Genomic DNA, 22018 nt, shown 5'->3' with positions numbered 1-22018 from the left:
TTGCCCTTTAGAAGTAGAAGATTAATCTTTTGTTTAACACTATTAATGGTGGGTAGTCTGAGTTGAAACTGGGGATTTGGTGGACAGGGATGGGAAAAGGGGTTTGGGGACAGATATTTCATAATTCTAAGCAATTAATCCCCTTATGTTACTACTTAGATAAAAATTCTGCTCCTCTATTTATGACTTATTATGATCTTGTTTTCAGAAATACTCAAATGGTTACAAACATTACTAAGAAGGGGGTGGGAGGAGGCAGGTGGAAACAAAAAGGTAAGCATATTTAAAAAAAATACTGTACATGTTTTTCAAAATACTTTTAAAAATACTATTTTTTGCCAGTACCATACTGTTTGGATTACTGTAGCTTTGCAATATATTTTAAAAGCATAAAGTATAATGCCTCTAGCTTTGTTCTTCTTGCTAAAGAAGCCAATTGCTTTGGCTATTCGAGGTCTTTTGTGGTTCCATATGAATTTTAGTATAGTTTTGTCTATTTCTGTAAATAATGAGATTGGGATTTTAATAGTGATTGCATTGAATCTGTAGATCAATTTGGTAATATGGACTTTTTAATGATATTAATCATTCTAATCCATGAACACAGAATGTCTTTCATTTAACTATCTTATTTAATTACCTTTATCAGTGTTTTATCATTTTCAGTGTACAAGTATATCATCTAATTAGTTAAATTTATTCCTAAGTATTTTATTATTTTTGTTTCTATTTTCAATGAGATTGTTTTCTTAATTCCCTTCCCTATTCAGATAACTCATTATTAGAGCACAAGAGTGGATTGACTTATAGATCAATGGAACAGAATAGAAAGACCAGAAGTCCACAGATATATGGTCAATTGATCTTCTATGAGGGTGCCAAGAACACACTATAGGGAAAGGATATTCTCCTCAATAAATTATGTTAGAAAAACTGTATATCCATACATAAGCAATGAAATTAGACCCAAAACTCACATTATGTACAAAAATCAACTCAAAATGTATTACAGATTTAAACATAAGACCTGAAGGACTCTTGGATGGCTCAGTGGTTGAGCATCTGCCTTTGGCCCAGGGCATGAACCTGGAATCTGGGATCGAGTCCTGCATGGGGCTCCCTGTAGGGAGCCTGCTTCTCCCTTAGCCTGTGTCCCTGCTTCTCTCTCTCTTGCTGTGTCTCTCATCAATCAATCAATCAATCAATCAAAAAAAAAATTAAGACCTGAAACCATGAAATGGCTAGAAAAAAAATCAGGAGAAAATCTTCTTGACATTGGTCCTGGCAATGATTTTTTGGATATTGTATCAAAAGCAAGGCAACACAAGTAAAAATAGACAAATAGGAGTACACCAAACTAAAAAGCATCTGCACAGAAAGGAACAATCAACAAAATGAAATGGGAAGAATTTTTGTAAACCATATATCTGATAAGGGGTTAATCTCCAAAATATATAACTTAATAGCAAAAACAAGAAAACAAAAACTGAATAAAAAATAGACAAGGGAGATGAACAGACTATTTTCAAAAGAAGACATACAAGTGGCCAACAGGGATATGAAATGGTGCTTGGCATCACTAATCATCAGGAAAATGCAAGTAGAAACTATAATGACATATGACCTTACATTTGTTAGAACAGCTTTTATAACAAAGAAGATAATCATTTGTACGACCATTATAGAAAATATTATGATGGTTCTTCAAAAAATCAAAAGTAGAACTAAGATATACGTGGCAATCTTACTTCTGGGCATATATTCAAAGAAACTGAAATCAAGATCTTGAAGAGAAATATCTGTACTCTCATGTTCAATGTATCATTATTCATAATAACCAAGATAAGGAAACCACCCAAAAGTCTGTTAAGAAATAACGGATAAAGAAAATGTAGTATACATATACCTGTACCAAGGTGAGGCGCCAGCAAAGATTGGAGTCTGTGTGACAGGTGATGGGAGCCTAGAGGAGCGCTCCCGACTTCTTCTGTGGCCATTTCCTAACCCAGGATTTCCCTGCCAGAGATCCTGAGAGATCCTGGAGGGAAATGGGAGATAATGGGAAGAGTGGTTGCAGCTGCAGTGTCTCCTGTGGATCCACCCATCCTCTCAGGGGCCCCTGACGCTCAGCACCTCTCAGCAGCTCCCCCCACTGCTCCTTCATCATCAGCACCTGCATTTTCTCCCAAACATACCCCAAGCCATATAGTGAAACCACATCATGCACCCGTGGCCTACAACGGTGCCCTGTTTGCATTCCTAGGAACACCCACACTCCATCCACTGGTATCAGGTCTCGGCTTCGGCCGGCAGATGTCCTCAATTGTGCTAATCACACACACGCAGACACACATCAATGATATTCAGCTGCGCAAAAAGAGAAAAAAGAAAACAATTATGTCATTTAGTGACAACACGGACATAAGATTAAATTAAATATAATAGTAGACTTAATATTAAGTTAAACAAGAATAGAAAAACAAACACTGCATGGTCTCACTTATATGCGGAATGTAAAATAATCAAACTCATAGAAGCAGTTGCCAGGGGCTGGGAGGAAGGGTAGTGGGGTGATGTGGGTCAAGGACACAAAGTTTCAGTTAGGTGAGATTAGTAAATTCTGGAAGCTCTAATGTGCGTCATGGCAAAGACAATTAATAATATTGATACTTGAAATTCGTTAAAAGGGGTAGCTCTCAAGTGCTCTCACCACAAACAAACAACAAAAAGGAATAGGACTGTATGAGGTGACAGATATATTCATTAGCTTGCTCATGATGGTCATTTCACAAGGTAACATTTTTAAAAACATCAAGCTGTACACCTTAAATAGTTGGGATTTTTATTTTTCGATTATACCGCAATAAAGCTATTTTAGAAATATTGTCCATTAAGCCACTGCTTCTCCTTTGCCTTCTTTACATTTCTTCGCAGCCTGTTACACAATATGGCTTAGGCTTTGTAGTTATTTACGTATTTATTATATGATGAGTCTGATAGAAGCTCATTCAGAACTTTAGATTTTTTTGTTTTTAAGATTTTATGTATTTATTCATAAGAGACACAGAGAGAGGCAGAGACACAGACAGAGGGAGAAGCAGGCTCCCCACTGGGTGCTTGATGTGGGACTCGATCCCAGGGCCCCAGGATCATGACCTGAGCCAAAGGCAGATGCTCAACCACTGAGCCACCAAGGTGCCCCTAGAACTTTAGATTTCCTTTACTAAGTTTCCAATGACAAGTTTGATGTAGGCACACAATAAATGATTTCTAAATACATGAATGAATTCTCATTCTGTAGGGAGATGGAGGTTAGCATTAAAGAGTGAGTCTTTGCTGTCTTAGGGACCTTCTCACCTGAACTTGTGGCTGCCATCAGAATCAAGGAGGAGTAAAATACAAGTAAAGTTCAGTGGACATCTGAGTTCAGGAACAATAAGAAAAGAGATATATCATTTGAACATATCACTAAAACTGAAGAGCAAAACAACACAATCGCATTTAGGAGTATGGAACTGGGCATCTAGCAGACAAGCAAGGAAATGGAGGTGAAGAAGTAGCAACAGCCTGGAAATCTGTCTAAAGAAATCCTGTTTTCCTTGCACGCTTCCCTAAGGTGTGCTGTAACGCCTGCTATATAATGGGGCAACTTGGAAGAGGGTTTCTACTGGGTGGCGATCAGTAGAGATGTTAAGATATTAACTAGTAAACCAAGTTTAAAATATATTATAAGTAAATAAAATATATAAATAAAATATATTATAAATAATTAATATATATTTTATATATAAATTTATATATTTTAAAATTTATATATATTTATTTTAAAATTTATGTATTATTATATATTTATATATAAATAATATATTATAAAAATTTAAAATATATATATTTAAATTTTAAAATACATATATTTAAAATTTTAAATATAAATTTATATATTTTAAAATATATATTAAAAATATATATAAATATATATATTTTAAACTTGGTTTACTAGTTAATATCTTAACATCTATCATCTATCTATATATATATATATATATATATATATATATATATGCCATAATAAGATTTTAAAACATTACAGGTGGGACCATGTCACTCTGTGTTTTTTATCCTGCTAAATTTAAGATTTCCTATGAACTGAATTTAGCAATTATTTTGAGCCCTATGGATAGGTTTCAATTAAAAAAGGGAATGGGGGGAGTCATTTCAAACTAGTCATATCAAACAATCAGGAGTTAAAACACCAAAACAGAAAACATGATTGAGAGAAGCCTTGCGAGAGAATCTTACCTGTATTATGGGTAAGCCCTGGTTGGCTTTCCTTGTACAACACGCAGAGTGAAGGTCCTTGGTTACTGATACAGATCATTCCTCACTTCACTATTTTGTAAAATACTGGAACTTGATTATTCTATAGTTGCATAGTTTTCTTTACTCACAGCAATTTTCATACGTCTTACATCCAAATCAAAATGTAAATAGGATGTAAATTTTATGATAAATCAGCTAAATTACCATTACTTTTCAATCGGTTTACATGATAGCAGTTTGAAGGAGCAAAACATCATCTCAATGTCAAAAACACAAATGTATTTTTACGGTTCTGATTTCCTGTTAGTAATTATACAATTAAATTGATCGTTCTGGCATTAATTCTGCCGAGGTATCCCAAAGAGTGCTGACAATTCTCATTCATGAAATTTTACAATGTTCTGATATAATGACAAAAATTTCGTCTTAATTGCATTTTACTGCAAAAAGACATTTGTGCATTTTGTGAGCTTTTAAAAGGCAATAGTCTGCCTCTTTATTGATACTGTAAATTGATACATTAATTTTTCTGAGAACATTACAAGTATTTCCCAAAATAATTAGATGATAGACTAGGTAATTATTATCCAGCTTGCTTGCTGAGATGTGTATGTATGATTGCAACAACCATAGACTTTTCCAGCAACAAAGAACTAAATAAAAGTGACATATTATTAGGTATCTATTCTTTTACTTATTTAGTTAGTTAAGTTTAGTTTATAGAGGCTGAAAATTACCTCAATTTTTATATAGATTAAATGCTTTGAATTAAGAAAGACATTTTTTTTGTCTTCAGCAGAAAATAGTTACAATTTGTTTTACAAGGCTAAATTATTAGCAAAGTCAATTTTTGTTTGTAAATCAGGAATATATAAATCTATATATTTTTAAAGTGTTTTTTTCTTAATCAATTTTGTACATTGTCTCAAAACACATTTTAAGTCAGAAGTATCACAGCTCAAGTAAAACAATCATAATCCTTATCCAGTGACAATTCTCAACATGTTTTCTGAATCTTATTTTGATCTTTTTGAAATGTTTGAACATATGCACTTGTTCTTAAACATATTTATAAATTATTGTATCACTATGATTTTTTTTAAAGATTTTATTTATTCATTGGAGACACAGAAAGACAGACACATAGGCAGAGAGAGAAGCAGGCTCCCTGCAGGGATCCTGATGTGGGACTCAATCCCTGGACCCAATCCCAGGACCTGGGGTCACACCCTGAGCCAAAAGCAGACGCTTAACTGCTGAGCCACCCAGGTGTTCCTGTATCATTATAATTTTAAAAGTACCCCTGGATTTTTATTAAAATAACGACAAAATGCCTACCTAAATCTCTCTAGGACAATAAACACACAGAAACATTGATTTCTTACAGAAACATTTATTCGTCCCATATTTCATAAAGCAATTTTGAAACTAGAAACTAGAACAATGAATTTGTCAGCTCAGAATTAATTTGTATTTCATTCAATGTACAGAATTTTTTTTCCTTTGGCCAAGGGAATCCTTTGAAGTTCTTACATATCACCAAGAAAATAACCATGACAATGTGCCTCTTTTAAATGTTGGTTCCATCTTATACCAAAATTGCAAGATTTTCTCAATTTTTTTGTTGTTCTACTTTCTGGGTAAGATAAAAGCATATACATTAGCATAACCTGGAAGAGTGTGAGGGGTGATTAAATGAAAGCGTTTATGGATGTTTGCAATGCCTGGGTGGCTCAGTGGTTGAGCATCTGCCTTTGGCTCAGGTCGTGATCCTGGGGTCCTGGGATTGAGTCCCCAATTGGGCTCCCTGCAGGGATCCTCCTTCTCCCTTTCTCTCTCTCTCCCCCATAAATAAATAAATAAATAAATAAATAAATAAATAAATAAATAAATAAATAAAATATTTTTAAAAAGGAAGTGTTTATGGATGTTTAGGTAGTCTTTCCAGATCTCTAAACTAGGCTTGCCAGTGGTTATGTTGCCTAATGAACGGAATCATCCCAAAGTGGACCCACTTACTCAGTTTGGATTTCCTGGACAAAATGCTAATGGGAACAGAGCTTCCTCCTTCTCCCAGCAGGCAGGCTTGCAACTAAAATCAGCTTCCCTGGATCAGAGTGGTTTCCTCACCCCATAAGAGAGCATTGCAATTTACCAAAGATCCCTATTTCTCCAGGTACTATAAACAACCAGGTCGTTCAAATAGCATAAAAATGAGGTACACTGCATGGCTCTTACACTTCAATGTAGAATGGAAGAAACAGCAGACAGTGTCACCCGTGGAGCACAAACCCACTGAATGTTTGATAGTGCCTGTCACAGAATGCACCTCACAGGCTGATGTAAGGATGCAGGACCAGTGCCCTTTCCTGCTTGGTGGTTTGTAAGTTCCCTCAGTAAGACTCTTTATTAAACCATATCATTAACATTGTATATCTGACGTCGAGTTTCTTACATGCCATTTTGTGGCATCAAGTTTCTTACATGCCATTAATTTCACACCAAATCTTATTTGATGTGAAATCAAATAATCTTTAGAATTATGCCATGTATAAGCCAAATTAACTATTCATTAGAGAAAAAAATATTTACATTGTTTTTCTACTTGTTTCTGTTTCTTTTGTGACAGCCTAATTTAAATCTTTTAACCCTCTTTTGTTTTGTGCATGGATTTTTAAATAGTACATTAGTAGTTTCAACCTTCCCTTCTTTGTAGCAAAACTTTGTTTCAAATAAAATCTTATACACAATCACAATAATAAAGTATTAACACAGTTTGAAATTTATATATTAGAAAGTCATTCTCAACTAATGACCACACATTTATTATTTTTTTTAGTTTTTATTTTAATTCCTCTAAGTTAACATACAAGCTTATATTAGTTTCAGGTGTGCAATATAGTGATTCAACTATTCTATACATTACTCAGTATACCTCACAAATAATGTATAGAATGTACATACTCTTTTTTAAAGATTTTATTTATTTATTCGTGAGAGACACAGAGAGAGAGAGAGGCAGAGACACAGGCAGAGGGAGAAGCAGGCTCCATGCAGGGAGCCTGACGTGGGACTTGATCCCGGGCCTCCAGGATCAGGCCCTGGGCTGAAGGCAGTGCTAAACCGCTGAGCCCCCCGGGCTGCCCAGAAAGTACATACTCTTAATCCCCTTCACATATTTAATCCATCTCCCATCTAACTCCCCTCTGGTATCTATCAATTTGTTTTCTGTAATTAAGAGTCTGTTTCTTGATTTGAGTATCTCTTTCTTATTTGCTTCCCTTTCCTTGTTTATTTATTAAATTCCACATATGAGTGAAGTCACTTGGTATTTGTCTTTCTCTGACTCATTTCACTTAGCGTTATACTCTCTGGCTCCAACCATGTTGCTGCAAATGGCAAGATTTCATCCTTCTTTGTGGTTGAATAACATTCCATTGTATATATACATACCGCACCTTTTTTATCCATTCATCAATTGATGGACTCTTGGTCTTCTATATCTTGGCTAATGTAAATAATATTGCTATAAACATAGGAGTGCATGTATCCCTTTGAATTAATGCTCTTGTGTTCTTTGGGCAAATACCCACTAGTGTGATTGCTGAAATATAAGGTAGTTCTATTTTTAATTTTTGAGGACCCTCTTTCAGTTTCCCTCAGGGGCTGCACCTGTTTGCATTCCTACCACCAGTGCAGGAGGGTCCCTTTGATCGCCACAGCCTCACCAACACCTGTTGCTTCTTATCTTTCTGATTATAGCCATTCTGACAGGTGTGAGGTGCTATCACATTGTAGTTTTGATTTGCATCTCCCTGATGATAAATGATGATGAGCATCTTTCCATGTGTCTGTTCATGAACCGATGTCTTCTTTGGAGAAGTGTCTGCTCATGTCTTCTGCCCATTTTCAATTGGATTATGTGGGGTGTTTTGGTGTTGAGTTATATAAGTTCTTTTTACAGTTTGGATATTAACCCTTTATTGGATATATCATGTGCAAATATCTTCTCCCATTTTTTAGGTTGCCTTTTAATTTGTTTTGTTTTGTTTTGTTTTTTTGTTTTTAATTGTTTCCTTCACTGTGCAGAAGTTTTTTATTTGATATAGTTCCAAGAGTTTATGTTTGCTTTTGTTTCCTTTGACTCAGGAAACATATCTATAAAGAAGTTGCTATTGCTGATGGCAAATAAATTATTACCTGTGTTCTCTTCTAGGATTTTGATGGTTTCCTGTCTCACATTTAGGTCTGTCATCCATCTTGAGTTCAATTTTGTGAATGGTGTAAGAAAGTGGTCCAGTTTCATTCTTCTGCATGTTGCTGTCCAGTTCTCCCAATGCCATTTGTTGAAGACTTTTTTCCACTCGATATATTTTCCTGCTTTGTTAAAGAGTCATTGACAATATCGTTCTAGTGGGTTCGTTTCTGGGTTTTCTATTCTATTCTATTGATCTATGGGTCTATTTTTGTGCCAGTACTATACTTTTTTGATTACTACTGTTTTGTAATATAACTTGAAGTCCAGAACTATGATGCCTCCAGCTTTGCTTTTCTAAGATGGCTTTGGCTCTTCCAGGTTCTTTGTGGTTCCATACAAATTTTAGAATTGTTTGTTCTAGCTCTGTGAAAAATGTTGGTGACGTTTTGATGAGATTTCATTAAATGTGTAGATTGCCTTGGGTAATATAGACACTTAAACAATATTTATTCTTCTAATCCAAGACTATAGAATGTTTTTCCACTTCTTTGTATCATCTTCAATTTCTTTCATCAGTGTTCTACAGTTTTAGAGTACAAGTCTTTTACCTCTTTGGTTAGGGTTATTCCTAAGTATCTTATGGGTTTTGGTGCATTACAAATGAGATTAATTCTTTGATTTCTTTTTCTGCTGCTTCATTATTGGTATATAAAAAATGTAACAGATTTCTGTATGTTTATTTTGAATCCTGTGACTTTACTGAATTCACATATCAGTTCTAGCAGTTTTTTGGTGGAGTCTTTGGAGTTTTCTACGTAGTATCATGTCATCTGTAAATAGTGAAAGTTTAAATTCTTCCTTCCTTCCTTGTGTTGTCTGATTGCTGTGGCTAGGACTTCCAGTACTATGTTAAACAAGTGGTGAGACTGGATACCCTTGTCTTGTTTCTAATCATAGAGGGAAAATTCTCAGTTTTTACCATTAGGGATGATGTTAGCTGGATTTTTTGTTTGTTTTCATATTTGGCCTTTATTATGTTGAAGTATGTTCCCTTTAAACCTCCTTTGTTGAGGTTTTTTATCATGAGTGGATGTTGTACTCTGTCAAATGCTTTATCTGTGTCTATTGAAAAGATCATTCTTATCCTTTATTTTATTGATGTGATATATCATATTGATTGATTTGTAAATATTGAACCACCCTTACATCCCAGGAATAAATCCTACTTGATCATGAATGATTTTTTAAATCTATATGAATTCAAATTTTAACTGTATATTTTTAGAGATACAGTATGAAAATTTCTTTAAAATATATTAAATCCTTATTTATTCATTTAAGCAGCAAATATTTAAAGATTTCTCTCGTTAATATTGGGGACACTAAGGCAAAGCGAGTGTAAAAGAAAGTCACTTCTAAAACCACATGTCCTGGATTCATGTTCAGCTCACCTACATGTTCACTAACTAAATGGAGGCAAGAGAATTAGCTTCTCTTAGACTCTGTTTTTAACTAATTAATAATAATAACAATAATGTAGTTCGTAGATGATAATTTTTATAGAAAAATGATGTTACCGTATTGAAAATAAACCACGATTTTTAAAAAATTGTGATAACTTTTTTCTCATTTGCATCAGCATTAGCATTTACAAAAACTCACCAATATAATGTCTTTTTTGGACAAAGGGAGCACATATTGAGAATTTGATTAAGAGCATAAGCCCTGAGGGCACCTGGGTGGCACAGTGGTTACGCGTCTGGCTTTGGCTCAGGTCGTGATCCTGGGGTCCTGGGACCAAGCTCTCCCACGAGGAGCCTCTTTCTCCCTCTGCCTGTGTCTCTGCCTCTCTCTGTGTCTCCCAGGAATAAATAAATAAAATCTTAAAAAAAAAAAAAAAAAAAAAAAAGAGCATAAGCCCTGGAGCTGTACCTCCTGAATTCAGGTAATAGCCAAAATACTTATTAACTATGTTGTCAGGCAAGATATCTAAGCCAACTGTGTGTCAGTATCCTTACTTGTAAAATACAAATACCAATGGCACTTACCTCGCAGAGTTGTGAGTGTTGAGAAGTCAACTTATGTGATCACTTAGAACTATGATTAGGTTTAATAAGTGTCCTCCGCAGGTACTATTATTAAGGCAACTATATAATTGGCAAACCAAATCGCCAAATTTCAATACTTTTGAAAGGGTATTTCATTAATAAATAAATTTCATTAATTCCTGACCGTAAACCAAGACTCTCCCAGGCAAACTGGGATATATAATCAACCTAGCTAATAGACTCTTCCTAATTATAAGAATCTAAAATATCTGACACAAATAGCAATAAAAATTAATCAATTGTAGACACAGTTATTAAAATAGTCAAAGATATAAGAATTTGTGATAAATTCTGATGAAATCATTGTTAGAAAAATATTACAGGTAAAGTGAAAATGAAGGTCTGATAGAGTTGGACAAATAACAATAAAGAGAAAAATATACAGAAAAAGTTATAGAATATGCGAGGATGTATGCTTCAAAAAAAAAAGGCCTTTGTCAGGGCACCTGGGTGTCTCAGTCAGTTAACTGTCTGCCTTTGGCTCAGGGCATGATCCCAGGGTCCTGGGTCAAGCCTCCCATCAGGCTCCCTGCTGAGCAGAGAGTCTGCTTCTCCCTCTAGGTTTGACCTTTCCCTTGTGCGTTCCTGTGCATGCTGCTGCTCTCTCTCAAGTAAATAAAAAAAAAAAAAAAAAATCTAAAAAAGACCTTTGTTGTGCACCTGGTGGCTCATGGTTGAGCATCTTCCTTTGGCTCAGGTCATGATCCCTGGGTCCTGGGATCGAGTCCTGCATTAGGCTCCCTCATCAGAGAGCCTGCTTCCCCCTCTGCCTGTGTTTCTGACTCTCTTTGTGTATCTCTCATGAATAATTAAATAAAAAATTTTAAAAGGGTTTTGTCATATTTGTAAAGGCCTCAAATATATTTTAAAAATATTGGTTTTTTATAATTATACTATTAAAGTGAAATGAGAAGCAATGAATGATATTTTTATTGCCATATATTACTCACAAAATTTGTGTAGCATAGTATTCTGTGTAGGAACTAGCATATAGTGCTAATTACAACCTATATTTCATTAAACGAAGGGTAAAAAAACATATTTTCTTTGAACTTATATATTTTTTCAAATTAAATGCCTACTATATTTTTAACATTAAATATGAAATGTTGCTTTCAACTTTCAACTTTTCAACTTTAAGTAGATTCATTTTGATTTTCTATTTTCCAATGCCTAATATCCCTGACCAGTAAGGACCTCTAGGCCCTTTTTGAAGGACACTGTGAATATTAAATAAGATAGGGCATCCACAGTACTTAATAAAGTTTAATACAGATGAAATATTACTATTTATACTTGTTTCCTTGCTAAACACAAAGGTTAGAAAAATGAATGAAATATAAATGCTGCCCTTTGAATGCTTACTCTGCAGTTGGAGCTTCTGATATTCCAAATATCTATTACAAAGCAGTGCAGTAAGTACCATAATAGAGATTAGCCAAAAATTCTGGCTAGGGGTGTGGAGGCAGACAATTTACAGAATGATTTAAAACCATTTTAAATCAAAAAAGTGTTATTATCAGAGAATGAGGGGGAACTGAGGGACTCTCATCACAGAACGACTTCTTCCAAACCGCTGCGCTCAGAAACCTGGCCAAGGAGCATAGCATGGCCTCATGACCTCAGCTCCCCTTCCCATGCCAGGAGAATTTACTGTTTGTTCCATACAAAACCTGTTGATAGGCAGGTAGGCTACTGAACCCCTTCTGAGAGCCCTTACTTTAGAAAAGTTGTAGTTCTAAATCCTTTCTGTGTCCTTAGAGAAGTCAATCTACCACTGAATACTGTTTCTTCAAGGACTTGAGAGCTGTCTCTTTGAAATGTAAACATTCAGGAAGATAACTCTCCCCACCCATCACTGTGGAGGATAAGGGACCAAATGGATGGGTGCCTTGCCCTAACTTACAGGCTGCCTCTTGTCATAAAGATTGGAGCTTGTTTCCCCTTCAGGGAAGCGCTAACTAGCAAACCTAGATGGTTGAGTCAACCCCTCATCGGGCCTTCCCCTCAGCCCACCTCAGCCTTTCAAGTCTCTCGGCTTTTGTTTCAGCAAAATGGATTTCTATCACGCTGGATCTTCTTCTCCATTCAAGCGATGGAATAAAATGTGTTCTTGCCACTTTAGCATCCAGCTTTGTTCATCTTTCACATGGGGATCCCGAAGAGAACTTAAGAAAACTTCAGGTCTACGTCTTAACTTCTTTGGAATGGCTTAAGAAAACCTAACAGTCCCCTCTGCTTATTATCTTAGGACAATAGTACAAAAATATCGTGTAAGTATAATTAGATCATCTAAGCTTCTGCATTTAAGTAATCTAATGACGCTGCTCACTGTAATTTCATTAAGGGAAAAAGACATCGATTATTCAGTTCATATATTACTATTATTTAATTTCTTAGAAAAATACTGTCTGCAAGCTGAGAAAAATTGTACTTTTATGTCACTCCAAACCTGGTGTGTTTTTTTTTGTTTTGTTTTGTTTTGTTTTTAACAAAGAAGAGCAGAATCAGAGGCATCTAGGCAGAAGGAAAGTCTGTGCAGTGAAACCCTGTGCACATTCTGGGCCTTTGTCCTCAGGTGCAGTCCTGGCCTCCTTGTTCTGCTCTGTAACTCAGTGTAGCTAGTCCCCGGCTCAGATATTGTCTGGTTACTTTCAACAAAGGCATGTGAGCAAGATTAGAAGGAGGAAACTAGGCCAAGTTGGAGTTTTTCTTGCTGCTCCTCTCTGCCTCAGGCACATTCTCTCTAGGGCCTGGGCCTTAAAAAGAATGCCACCTGGTTCCATCACCCCCAGGGACCCAGGCCCTGCCTGCAGGAGCACGGCCTAGGCTTTGTTCAACACTCTGGGATAGCAGTGGCTTCCTGCTTTTGCTACTCTCCACGTGGTCTCAGCTTTTCCACGACCTGTGTAGCCAAGTCAGTGCATTCTATTTTCTCTCCTTTAAAAATATAAAAGCCATGTCTGTTTTTCTGGCTAAATCCTGATGGATACAAAACCCCCTGGAGGAAAAATGAAGTTAATGGTGTGAGCGAGCAGTAGGAGATAGTCGGAATTGTCTTACACCATAAAACAAGTCAATTCTTGTTTTAAAATAGTGATTTGTATCTTATAGTTTCCCTATTATTACACAATAAATCTCCATCTATGTGTCATTTTAATATAGTGAATACAGTTAATTTTAGAAGAGAAAAAATATAGAGTTAATCCATGTTTCCAGGATCATAGGTCAGTTTATCGTAGATATCATGTCATCTAAAATAGCAAAGCTGATAATAAGCATGACAACCTACAGTTATTAGGAGCCCTATCGGAGAGTTTCAGAAGTTTGAAAACAGCAAGGACAACAACAACCAGAGAACTGTACGTAGGCTAAACCTGCATTCTCCTACCCAAGTCAGCTTCTAATTAAAGCTAATTATTTTCATTTTTCCCCTCAGCACAAACACGTTTATACAACCATTATTCATTCATAAATATGTATTGTCACCCAGAGCAGAGCGGAAGACCTATTTATCACTTAAAAAATACGGCATTAATTTGTACCTTAAAAATTACCAGATTTAAAATCTATTGTATTATAAAGAATTATTTTCTTTACTTGTATTATTTAACAATTAGCCAGTCATATAATGATTTCTAAACATAAAATCAAAAAAACAAAGAACCTATGTCTTTTTTCTGTCTAAAACATCATTAAGTATAATATACAGATTTCTTAAATATGGCTATGAAAGAACTCATGAAACTGAATCAGTTGAAGCGCTTGATGAAATTACAGATTCCTGGGTTCATAGGGAGGATTAAATCAGTTTATCCAACTCCAGTTGTGGCTTATTTCATAAAATAGACTACAATGTTTGGAAAATAACAACATATATATATATATATATACACACAGATATTTAAATTACTAATAGTGAACAGTGAGGAACGTGTAGATATAACAGATGTTTGTACTGAATTGTAAAAGCCCTCTGATGTGCCTGCCTCCCTATAAAATCAGATAAAAAATGTAAAAGATGGAAAAATAAAGTGCAAAAGCAGGACACAGGACTGATACAGAAATGTCTATCCTCAAAAGGAAGCACACTGTGTGAATGTACATTTAATAAGCTAAAATGGGCAATAATCAGAGAGAAGAGTCTAACATAAGTGATCACATTAGCAAAGACGGTTGGAACATTTAGTGCCGATTTTATTTAGTGCTACATAAGGACTCTACAAAACAAGTTTCAGCAGAAATAGCTTCTGCTTTATGTCAGCTTTCAGTTTTAGACTCTTCCTGGCAACTGACCTATCCAACTGGTGTTGAAAATTTTAGTTTGACCATTTGGTCATGAACCCTCCCTAAGGGATCAATATGGGACAAAGGAACATTTTTAAAAAATTGTAAATTAGGTGGTCCACACTTTGCAAGTCAGACTAGGGTTCAATCTATTTGCTGGTGGTTTTAAAAATGAAGATTCACTCCCTAACTCTCATGTGCATCCTTCATCTCTCTGCCGTACTCACCCTCTATTGTCATCCTAAACTCCAGGAACATGAAACTAACTGAAATTCCTCTGGTAATGAGTACTGCTCTTTCAAATATGCCTTCATTTCCACAGGGAATGCTTTTTTTTTTTTTAAAGTGAAATTTTTTTTTTTTTTCCCCAACTTGCATTCCTCATGATCGCTACCTCCTCTATGATGGCTTCTCTAAGACACAGACTGTAAACATTATTATATTTGATCACTTTCTCATTTGAGAAGTACCCAAAGTATCTTCTGCAAACAAATAATAATAATAATAATAATAATAATAATAATAATAATAATATTTTAGGCATCAGTTTGCATGCAGTTATCATCTTTTAATTTGTTCTGTACTTATTGAAAGGTAGGCCTTTTAATTTTCCTTTCAATTTCATGGTTCTTACAAATAAAGCATGGTGAAAAATTCCCATGTGACGGTGTCACCCAAAGAAATGCTTCTTATATACTGTATGCTTCTTATATCCTGCATGCATGGAGGATATAATATTTAAACACAAGTATTAATATTTAAACACAAATATTGCTCACCATTTAAAACAATAAAAAGTAGCATACATGCATTTGGTGAAATGAAGAATCAGAAGGAAATCATAATTCGCATATCTTGAGAAGTCTCACTCTCTTTGCAAGATTTCCTGGTAAAAGCAAAGTTGAAATAGTGTTTTAGTTTATGTGAATGAAATACATTTTTTTTAAAAGATTTTTTTTTAATTTATTTATTAGAGACACAGCGAATGAGAGAGAGAGGCAGAGACACAGGCAGAGGGAGAAGCAGTCTCCATGGCATGGAGCCCAACGCAGGACTCGATCCCAGGACTCCAGGATCACACCCTGGGCCGCAGGCGGCGCTAAACCGCTGAGCCATCAGGGCTGCCCAAAATACATTTTTGAAACATGACAGAGGTTAATGATAATTTATCAGTTTGGAGAAATGACAACTATCTGAGCTCAGTAAGTTGTTTTCGTTAAACTCATGTAGATAATAAAATTAATTTTATGATGAAAGCATGGCAAAGAGAATAATCCTATTGACTTTTTGAAAGAAGGACAAATAAGTTACATACTAATGTTTTAAAATATACCGAAGTGGTAGTTAGACTGAATCGAGCTGGCCAGTGAAACACCTTTAGTCTTTGTAGGCCTGAAGAGTGATCCTATTGCAAAAAGTATGTGAAAAAAGATAGTTTTAGCACTTTAGAACTTAGCAGTCCATGATACTCTGTAGCCTATTAATTTTATTCAGAAGTTTCTGGTCTACTTCCAGGAACAAAATGGACCTATGTAATTCATTTCTTTCTCAATGCCCTCAGGCACTATTTATATGACAATATTTAAATGAGTTATTTTTTAAGAACAAGAATGTACCAATGAGTATAATATGCAGGTTTGCAACAAAATTGTCTGGCCAGCATTTAGGATATTTTGTGAGATAGATGTATACACACACACACACATACACATATAATATATAAGTGTAATATAAATATATTTTATAAGATATAAATACATATATACTATATAATGTAGATATATAAATATATATGAATGCACAAAATGGCTATGATCATGGACTTCTCAAAACATCTTCCATGTATCTATCAATGAACTGTATTCCACTGGTTTTAACAGCACAAGTCAAATATTCCCTTATAATAGATACTTTCAGTTTGTGCAGACAAGACATTCTTAGAGAGTAATGATTTTTCACCCCATTTGTACTGATTTCTAAGTGCCTAATGTCACTCGGAAATACTGAGCTAAACTAAGGGATGTCAAAACATGTAGGGATCATATGGACAGTTCTGTCCATGTAGTACCTTAAATCAGTTATTTTTTTTCCTTTTTCTTGCAGAAAATCTGTCAAATATATATTCTATAAGGAATCACAAAACTTAAAGTATATTAAAAGTATCAAATTCAAGTTTTATCAATGTGACTTTTAATACTTAAATTGTCCTTCAGGAAATGTGAAGTGAAGCAATTTTAGATTCAGTTAGATATTTTATAGTACTATATAATTCTTCTCTTTTAAAAGTCAAGCACCTTTAATTTTTAGCTAATTCAAGCAATTTTATTAAAAAGAGAATTGGAAACTGTAAATCTTTTAAAATAATGAAGAATCTCCAAATTCTTACACAAATTTAATAAAACTGGTATTTTAGTTTTTACATGTTACCATATGTATAGATGGAAAGTTTTATTTTGTTGAATTTCCTTAAAATTTTGAGCTTTTTAAAGGTGTAACAAATAAATATATATATTTCTATATTTCTACAATGTCTAAACTTAATTACTGAATAAAGACTTAGTAGATTGTTTTCTTTTGTATTCCATTCATGAAGAATTCCAATAGATAATTGAACAATGATATTATCAAACAATATACATAAAGAAAAGTATAATTCTCACCGGTTTAGTGAGCTATACTTGATAGGTCACAAATAGGAAATGATTTTAATATGCATTCATATTATAGCCTTTTCCTTTTTTGTAATATCCTTCTACTATGAACACGGTAGACATCTGGAACCAAACATTCAAGGATTTTACTATTTTCAGGTAAGAACAGTCTCATTCTAAAACTGAATATTAAGACTCAAAATCAGAATATTAATCCATAATCCATTTCAATGACCCCTCCCCCCCCCCAACCACCAGGAGCAGTTTCACCCCTCCTGGAGAGTTCTGCAGACCAGCTGTGTGGGGTGAGTTAAGATCTGTTCTCTAACTCTTATTGTACCTCCTCCCTACTCACCACATGTTCCAGCATTCCTTCACTCCATCCTTCCTATCTTCTTCCCTCACTCACATTTCTTCTTTTATACAAATAAGGAAGAAAGATGGGAGAAAAGAACCTATGGCTTTTTACCTATGTTGGGCTATTTGCTGATTCCTCTTACCTTCTTAATGACCACTTTCATGCCATGAGATGTTCTTAAAGGCTCTTCAGGGGACTCCTGTAGGTGTTCCCACAGGAGTTTCATTCAGTACTTTTCCAACAATCCTGCCATGGACATAGACAGTTATTCCTGCAAATGTTTAAATATGACCTTCATCAATGAAAAAGCTATCACCCATGATTGTTAGTTTATCACTGGGGCTAGGAGTTTTACCCCTCTGCAGAATATTACTCAACTTCATGCTCCAAAGGGTGAATACATTCACTTTCTTTTGTATCTTCCAGATAAATAAACATTGACTATCCAAACGAAACCTGTAGCTTCTCTTTCAGCCAGTCATTTATCTATGGCTGACATTCTTCATACTGTGGATATACTGGTTAATTGCAGAAGTGGAATTAAGACAAAGAATTTCATTTCTTTATGGCTAAATGTCTCTAGCAAAGTGCTATACGTGAACAGAAGAGATACTGTTATGATGGCTCACTGGTCTTTGTATCATTTAGGATTTGAGAGGGCTAAATCTTGAATATGATTAGACATACAACTTGTTTTTTTTAAGACTTTATTTATTAATTTGAAAGAGAGTGAGAGCAGGAGAGATCACAGAGGGAGAGGAAGAGGGAGAAGCAGACTCACTGCTAAGCAGGGAGCAAATGCAGGGCTTGATCCCAGGATTCTGAGATCATGACCTGAGCCGAAAGCAAAGGCTTAACTGACTGAGACACTGAGGTGCCCAGACATAAAACATATTCAGATCAGATGTCCCTGGGAATACAGAAAAATATATAAAGCTAGGTAGATTGATGGAAAGGCTGGATCGGTGGGAAAAGGTCTATGTCTGCTTGACAGTCTTGATAAATAAGGCAAAGATAAGTCACTACAATGGGCCAAGTTATTCCCTGTGTGTCTCTGATCTATCTGGCCTTACATTCTGAATCCTTTTGTCAAGAATCCTCAATATCCAATCCCAATTATAAGATGCATTTTCATGACCACCAAAACAAATACAACTCTAATTGGAAGAGCCAAAGAATATTACTTCAATCTGATAGAGTTTCAATATGTACCATTGCCATCATGCTAACTGCTATAAAAGATAGCAAATCTGAGAGGCTTATTATAATAAAAACAGATATAACCTTACAGAGTAACACAACGGGAAAAAGTAAAAAATTAATTCTTACCACGCATAATGTTTCAATGCAAGTTTTGGTAGGTGACATTGAATGCTATGCTTCAGGGTACCTAGTGTCTCTCATTTTGTAGCTCTGTGGCATGAGAGGGCTTTGGAGTTCTCTGCTTCCAGTCAGCTCAAAGCCAAAAATGCTGGAAAAACTTCATCTTTACAACTATGGTCTGAAGGGATACATGTCATTTTGCTTCCTTTCCATTAGTAATAATTAGTTAAATAGCTTCTCCTAAATGTGAAAATTTCTGGGAAATATATTTCGTGGATGGGCGTCAACATCCCAGCAATAAATCTATACTACGAAAGGGAAACATGACTCTGCATGACTCCTTAGATCTCCTTTTATCCCTAACAATATGAGCATACTATAGCAGGAAACCATACAAATAAAAACGTAAGTATAAAGAGGGGTGCCTGGGTGGCTCAGTCAGTTAAGCAGCCAACTCTGGGTTTCGGCTCAGGTCATGACCTCAGGGTCCTGGTATCATGCCCCACAATGGCAATGGGCTCCACGCTCAGTGGGGAGGCTGCCCAAGGATTATCTTTCCCTCTCCCTCTGCTCTTCCCACCACTCATGCTTTCTCTCTCTCAAATAAATGATCTTTTTTAAAAATGTAGGTATAAAGAGAAAACAAACTCATATATATTTGGATTCTTTAGTATATCACACAAAAATTGATGATAAATAATAGCTGTATAAATAATCTGAATAATACATATAATTATATGTGCAAATATGTTTTGTATGTACAGCAAATGTTCTTGTCCAATATTCATGAAATATTTATTTTAATATATCTTTAAAAGCAATACTTTCAGGTTATTATGAAGAGATAAAATTCCTAGATAATAATGAAATTAAAAGGGAATAATATCTTCCATTTATAATGTTATTTTATGTGCTTTATTTATTATATGCTATAAAAATCATAGAACAAATACATGAGGTCCTGGTAATTTATCCATTTCACCAAAATGAAAAGTAAAGCCAAAGTAGATGTATTTCCTTTAAGTGATTAAGCCTATTTTGAACACGGCCTGTCTGATACCAGAATCTTCATTTTACCGATGATGCTATGTTGTCTAATTTACATAAGATGTTAAGTTAAAACAAAAATTCTTAAATCACTGTTTGGAACTTAAACACGTGAGAATATGAACAGACCAACCATTTTCAGATACTGCTATATTAATATTGCACACGTACGTTGTCCTTTCCAAACCAAAGTACACATTAAGTGCCTGAGAGCAAAGTAAGGTAATATAAACAATAGTGACACTCTGACAAGAACCAGAACTCTTATCAAACTACTGATAATTAAACCAAGGCACAGAGAGACGTCCAGGATGTTCAGGTTGATTCCCCAGATTCTTTTCTTTCACATCAGATGCATCAGGCCGAGGGTAAGATTTTTAAGAGAGATGTGGATTCACCTCATTTACATGGAGTCATTAGGTTTCAAAACCTCTTCATTTTATACTTAAATATTTACATCACTTGTGAGACATTTTTTAACAATTAATTCACCATAAATCATAGATTCCAACTATTTTTACCATAAGTAACCCTATCTTCCATAAGCATTCTATAGATTAGCATTTTTCTGCTAGAATTTTTTTTTCCAGATGATCTCCCATTAGTATGTTTATAAGAAGACCAGGAGTCCCACCCCCACTCCTTCAGATAAAAGGAGTGAATGAATTGTAGAGCTGCAGTTTTAACCATTTATGTCCCACAAATCATATGCTTATGAATTCAGATTTTAGTTTCAAATACACAGTATTTAATAAATGCAAGTTATCATTACAGTTAAGAAATTTTGAGATGGCATAAAAATCAGTCTAATATTAGTTTGCTAATTTGGAAAGTCACATTTAAAAATTGTTCCATTAAGCACAGTTTTAGAAGTCTACGTTAATAACAAGATTTTTCCCTCCATTATTCTGGTTATCCATCATAACAATCTCATTGCATGTATACAACCTTTCTGCAGTGGAAGAGTTCAATATAGCCAGCAGGCAATTTTTTTTTTTTAATCTGTAGAACATTATAAAAAATATAGAGCCTATGGCTATTTCAACAGAGAAGACCCAGCAAGTACTGATAGTTAGTAATTAGTAGTTCTTATAAAATTTAATGTAATTATTTATCTAGACTAACATGATAAATGGGATAAATAATCATTTGCAACATTCAATTTATTTTTCACAATGTTCTTAGTTGTTTTTATTCCTTAGAGATAGCAATCCAAATTGTCTTTGCTATAGAAGACACCTAAATTATTGTAAATATACTACAATATGCATAATATTTAAGGATGTATTATATTATTTGTGTCATTTCAGATAAATTTCTCTTTTCATTGTTCTTGAATGCTCTACTTGATGCATTTTAATATTTTCCATTTATAAGAAACTAATAGTGATAAAGCCTCAGTTAATTAAATGATACTTTCCCCAAATGACTTCTATTTATTTAATGTGTACGTGCTGAATAGCATACCATTTTTGGTAAGATTGCTATCTTTTCTATTCTTTTCAGTGTCTATTAGTGAAACATAAATAAATGACTCAGAATAATCATTTGATATTTTGTTCTCTTGACAACAATTAAAGGCCCAAGTCATGCCCAAATGATTTCTTACATTCACAATACCTCTGCAAAGTGCATAAAGGATCTAAGGGTAAAGGGTCAAAAAATAGCATCTAATTAGCTTACTCTTTTGCATAAGAAACAGCAAAAAAAAAAAAAAGAGAGTGGT

This window comes from Canis lupus, chromosome 36, assembly GCF_048164855.1.
Source record: "Canis lupus baileyi chromosome 36, mCanLup2.hap1, whole genome shotgun sequence".
In the NCBI taxonomy this organism is placed as follows: domain Eukaryota; kingdom Metazoa; phylum Chordata; class Mammalia; order Carnivora; family Canidae; genus Canis; species Canis lupus.
The sequence above is the reverse complement of the archived record's forward strand: the minus strand, read 5'-3'. Positions refer to the sequence as shown.